Below are 6,371 nucleotides of genomic sequence, written 5' to 3'. Positions count from 1 at the left end.
CGTTTTTTTTCCTCATGAGTGTTTAGTGAAACCTCACAGATTGGGGGATGTATCGATTCGCTGTCATCTACCAATACAGCCAACAAGCTGCACTTTGGTTCTTGGGAGTGACTGTTTTTTTATTTAGGGGTGGAGAAGTCCCTAAACCATCAAACGGATCTCAGGCTAATACCCCCTTTTCCCAAGTTAATAAGGAAACATTTGTACAATCAGAGGAATGTAGTGCAACATTAGCACAGACCAACTCAGTTGTTTACTTTATTATTTTAATTTACAATCAGACACTTAATACACAAACCCTGCTCTCCGCTGCTTGAGGGTTATTGTTTTTAAGATGCGTTGAGTGATTTTGTCTCAGTGGATCTTTTTTTAAGACTCAAGCTGGATGTGGTCAGAACGCTCAGAATCAGGCCCTTGTGAGTTAAATACAGGCAGACTGCTAGAAAAAACATGTATAAATGTTCCGATTTTCTATGTTGTATTTTGGAGTGAGCTTTGAGTTAAAGAGTGCTGGATATGTTGGTCATTATTTGTGCATAGTATTTCAGCCGGTCTCATTATTACAGTGCCTTGATTGAGGACATATTGAGTTAAAGAATCAATTGCAAACTTCAAATTTCCCATCAGAGTTATTTGGCCAAAGGGCCAAGAAAGAAAATTTGAAATGGAAATTGTTTTCAGGTGCTGATTTATTTATTTATTTTTTTCTTCAGAACAATGTGTAAATCTCTTGAGCACTTGAAGGTGTCATTTAGTTGGGAAAAAAAAGACAAAAAAAAGATTTGGTCCTGGTTGCGTGTCAGTGTTTGGACAAGGCCTCCTTCTACTGCACTCATCACTCAGCTATGCTGCTTAGCTGCTGCCTATGTTGTTTCTTTTTCAACTTTTATGTTGCACTGTAGAAAACATATTTGAAAGGGAAACAAAAAAACTTAAATGGGCCGTGCAATGTGAATCAGAGCTTTGAGAACGCCAAAAACGAAATATTGGTTTTAAAGGAACTGTATTTAATTGACCCCCCTAACCATTCTGTTTGTGTTCCAAGAATGCAATTCTACTTCCTCTCTAGTAGTGCGTTCAAGAATGTACTGCAAACACATTGGATGAACTTTTTGGAAGAAAAAAAAAGTATTTACCTGTTTGGACTAACATGTGTGTAGTTTCCAGCAAAGAGACTATAGGACATTGCATCTCTTCTCGTGAATGTTACATTATTTTCAACTGGGTTTCAAAGTACCAGTAATTTATTTCCTTGCATGGAGCAAAAGGCTTGAGTCTGATAAGGATTCATCATCATCATCATCAAATGGGTCATTGTTGTGCGTGTTTGTGTGGTTTTCAACTTCTGTATATGAGGTTTTTTTCTGCTTGAATGCTGTCATTGGCTCTTGAAACAAGTGTTGTGAAAATACCAGTCTAGACTCTAGCCAGTTGGTCAACTGATTGTTGAAAGTTTAGAAAAGTGTTTTTTTTGGTTTTCTATGCCCAGTCACTGCTCTCTCCACCTAGCCCCCCCCCTCCCCCCCTCACAGCCCCCCTTTATCACCCCAGGTCTGACCTTGGTTGCACTCTCGCTCTGTGAGGTTTACAAGGAATAAAGTTTTTTTTCTTGCAGAATACCAGTCTGGTTATTGCCTTGAGTTGATATTTAATTAACATGTTACTTTTTTACAGGACTTAAGTGGGCAATTGTTTAAGAGCAGTGTTTCTCAACTATAGGGCTGGGGCCATTGTTGGGCCTCGAGCGACCCCTTGAGAGCCGCTAAAAAAATACCTGTTTTACAGCTGTGGTCTGCAGGGGTAGCTAATTGTTATACACTTTTCTACCACTTGTGGCAGTAATGAGAGAAAACAAGTTTGAAGCTAAAGTTGTAGAAGTTTAAGTGCAAAAATTATGACTAAAGTGCTGAGGCTGTATTTTTATTGCATTTCAATTTTATTGACAGTTTAATACACATAATCATTAGTCTATCCCAGCACAACATAATTGAATGTTAATTTATTTGTAATCAGTTATTTATGAGTCCCGTATGCAGTATAGTGTTTTGAGATAATTGCTGTCTCTCGGCTAATTATTCTTTCATCCTTTTACCCCGTAAGATGCACCGGAAACATTGGGTCTTACTTGTTAGCATTATCTTACAGCTAGCGGTCGACTGTACTACGACGTTGATTTGAGATACAAGTGTTTTGAGTTAAGAGCTCAGTCACAGAACCAATTAAGCTAGTAAATTCAGGGGCTACTCGACTGTGGCTTCACCCCATTGCTGATATTCCATTTTTTTTAAAGCATATTCTACAACATTTTGCCTTAAATTAAGCATTTCAGGCAAGAAACTGGCAAAATTAACTAGAAGTATAAATCCTACAGTAGAGGAGACCAAACCAATCAGATCAGCCTCAGGTAGCGTCATAATATTGAATTAAAATAGTGCAAAGGTGACTAAAGGGTGTTATTTCATGTCATAATGTTGAAAAATATATTTAGAAACTAGTAAACAATTTGTTATGCCCCAGCTATAAAAAATAGTAGATTTATCATTCATATAAATAAATAAATGTATCACGTTGGGAACCAGTTATCAGCGATAAACGAAGGATTACTGTATTAGGGGGGAAAAAAAATTTTTTTTTAATGAATTATATTACAATCAACACATCTTAGATTATATTGCCATTTTTTGTGTAATTTGTCAAATTCACTAAAAAACCTGCCTAGGATTGTCACAGTGTACCACTGTATCTGCAAAATCAGCAGTCATGTGTTACTTGCTACAACCACTAGAAGACACTATATGCAACAATTCAGTTCTCCCCAGTCCTGACTACAACATGCATATCACAAGTTTATCTTTATCTTTATAATATATTTTATTGCGCAAAAATGTATACGTGCAACACATACAATATATACACGTACGTAGAAGAGAAGAGATACTACAAAAACAATGTTCATTTTTTAAATTTTATTTAGAAGAATGTAAACAAAACCCACAGGCGAAAGAGGGCACCGAGCCAGGGGGAGTAACAAAGATAAATAAATTAAAGGAGAAAAAATAAAGTGCTACTACAATGTAAGGGGTGATACACGAACATAATATTGAAAATAAATTAGATACTATTTTACAAGTGTACCATGGGGATGATTTAGCTGGGTCATCATCCAATAATACTGACTGCTTGGTAGTAGTAATTGGGCACAGTTTTTTGTGACTTTTTAAACAAAAAACAATTTAAAGTACCAAATGGCATGTGTTCTTTTAATGGCTGGCACACACAATCTTACTCATCTCACCTTATGAAATATAACTTACTTCACCAATTATTATTTATTTATTTTTATTGTTATTACTTATGGAGTATATTATGAATAAATTGAGAACAGGAAGTGAACAAAAGTTTTAGCAACTGCTATGCAAAGGAAAAGGATTAGGATTAAATAAGCTCTGCTTCGTCCTACTCCTTTTCGAACATGTTGAGTAGAGAAACTGGAAATTGTGATGTATCATGTTGTATGCGTGCATGTTCGAAATAAACTCAAACTCAAACTCACATGTTAAGAGATAATATGGATGTACTAGTTGTCCAAAGTGCAGCTGGGGGGCAATTTGTGGCCTAGAACTTTATAATTTTTTTATTGGCATGTTGTACGAACACATTGTGACTTAAAAAAAATACAAAAAGTGGAGACGAAAGAGAAATGTTGGTACTCGTAACCAAAACAACACTTTGCACTTTGCACATACTTAATAGTTTTTCCTCACATTTTAATCAACAGTTTGACCCTACACTGAAGCTTTTAGGGCTGTGAATCTTTGGGTGTCCCACGATTCGATTCAATATCGATTCTTGGGGTCACGATTCGATTCAAAATCGATTTTTTTTTTTCAATTCAACACGATTCTCGATTCAAAAACGTTTTTTTCCCGATTCAAAACGATTCTCTATGCATTCAATACATAGGATTTCAGCAGGATCTGCCCCAGTCTGCTGACATGCAAGCAGAGTAGTAGATTTTTGTAAAAAGCTTTTATAATTGTAAAGGACAATGTTTTATCAACTGATTGCAATAATGTAAATTTGTTTTAACTATTAAATTAACCAAAAATATGACTTATTTTATCTTTGTGAAAATATTGGACACAGTGTGTTGTCAAGCTTATGAGATGCGATCCAAGTGTAAGCCACTGTGACACTATTGTTCTTTTTTTTTTTTTTTTTTTATAAATGTCTAATGATAATGTCAATGAGGGATTTTTAATCACTGCTATGTTGAAATTGTAACTAATATTTATACTGTTGTTGATAATATTCATTTTTGTTTCACTACTTTTGGTTTGTTGTGTCGTGTTTGTGTCTCCTCTCAATTGCTCTGTTTATTACAGTTCTGAGTGTTGCTGGGTCGGGTTTGGTTTTGGAATTGGATTGCATTGTTACGGTATTGCTGTGTATTGTTTTGTTGGATGGATTAATTTAAAAAAAAAAATTAAAGAAATAAATAAAAATGAAAAAAATAGATTTTTTAAAAATGAGAATCGATTCTGAATCGCACAACATGAGAATCGCGATTCGAATTCGAATCGATTTTTTCCCACACCCCAGAAGCTTTGCTTTGAGATTTTTAAAGAAAGGAGCCCAAGGCTGCAAACATTCTGATTATACTGATTACATTATTATTATCTGATGCCTTTGGATACGGACACATATTCAACGCATGAAAGAAGAATTTGCTCAGCACTTTTGTCACATGGCAGGTTTGGTTGGTCAAATGCTCTGGATAAACCTATGCTGAGGGAACAAACCGGGGTAAAGCTCCTTAGTCATTTCTAGTGCTTTAACAGCAGCTATGTCCACTAAGCATATATTTGTTTTGTCCTAAATCCTCTGTACAGTATTTTGCTGCACGGTATTATGTATTTTGTTCCAATTTGGCACTGCCCAGTTTGGGAGAGGCAAGCTTGATGTGGAATTAACAGATTGTAAAAAGGCCTTATGTCTTCTGGAAATCCAACAGAATTAGTACATTTAATATATATCAGCTGTGTAACATTCATACAGCTTTTTATGAGCTTACATTTGTTACATTTTCCAACATCTTACATGCCTTGGTAAAAGTGTTATTGTTTCTTATTGTCACTGCACTCAAATATAAATTTTTCAAAATATAGTAATAATCCTGTTTCATAATTGTTGCTTCTGAATGAAGCCATTGTTGCATCACTATTATTTGAATGGCGAGTGAGAGAAGTTATGTAACACTTTAAGTTCCTGAAGGACTTTTCTGTTGCACGTTTATCTCTGAGCTAGTCGACATCTCTAAAATGCAGTCTGACGAGATTTGAACAAAAAAAAAAAAGCCACAGTGATTTATTTTAAACTGCTGAACTACTTCTAAGGGTTTATTGATGAAGAAAATATGTCGAAGCCAATCAATGAAAACCAAATCATATTCATTATTTATATTTTCAAAACATATTATACTATACTCTAATCATATTTAATTGACCTTATTAGCACCCATTATTCTCTCCTTTGTTTACTTATGATGACAGGTGCACCGTCACTCTAATGGTACTATCAATAACAGGGGTGTCCAAAAAACTTGTAAGAAGTTGAACAAAAAAGCTAAAAACACATTCAATACGTTAAGACACATTCAATATGTTAAGACAATATGTATGTGGGCTCTGTACCGAGGATGTCGTTGTGGCTTGTGCAGCCCTTTGAGACACTTGTGATTTAGGGCTATATAAATAAACATTGATTGATTAATTGATTGATATGTTTAGAGGAAAACCCAGCTCCTTATGTTACACTTTTTTGATGTCTTTTTCACATTTGTGTGTGTTTTTGCATTTAATGCTGTTGTTATTATTTTTAAATAAGAGCCCCAAATTACCCCCCGGACTGCACTTTGGACACCCTTGATATGAATGAATTAATCATAATTAATTTGATCAAAAAATAGCAAATGGTTGTTAACACATAGCAAACTACAATATTGTCTTTACTTCCCCCTGTAACCATAAACAAAAGTAAACATTACATTGCAACAATTATCAATGTCAATTTACAATATCATACTAATAAATATAAGCTTTACCTTTGCTTAGCAGAGAAGCAATTTAATACAAATTAATTTAATACTCATGCTTTTATGTTGAAGTTTGCTTTGCGCTAGCACATTTTGAGCTGTTAGCAGTGAATTTGACTCATATATACTTTATGCTTAAGTGCATTACTGAACTAATTTCTTACCTAAGAACATGATTATAAGCAGAGCTTCTTTCTCACTGGCAGTCATCAGGGGCGGATACTCCCCTTTCCTCTCCCTTATCTCTCCTGCTCGCTTCTTTGTCTTGTCTTGTCTC

Source organism: Entelurus aequoreus, linkage group LG03 (genome assembly GCF_033978785.1).
Source record: "Entelurus aequoreus isolate RoL-2023_Sb linkage group LG03, RoL_Eaeq_v1.1, whole genome shotgun sequence".
Classification (NCBI taxonomy): domain Eukaryota; kingdom Metazoa; phylum Chordata; class Actinopteri; order Syngnathiformes; family Syngnathidae; genus Entelurus; species Entelurus aequoreus.
This window is presented reverse-complemented; position numbering follows the sequence as displayed.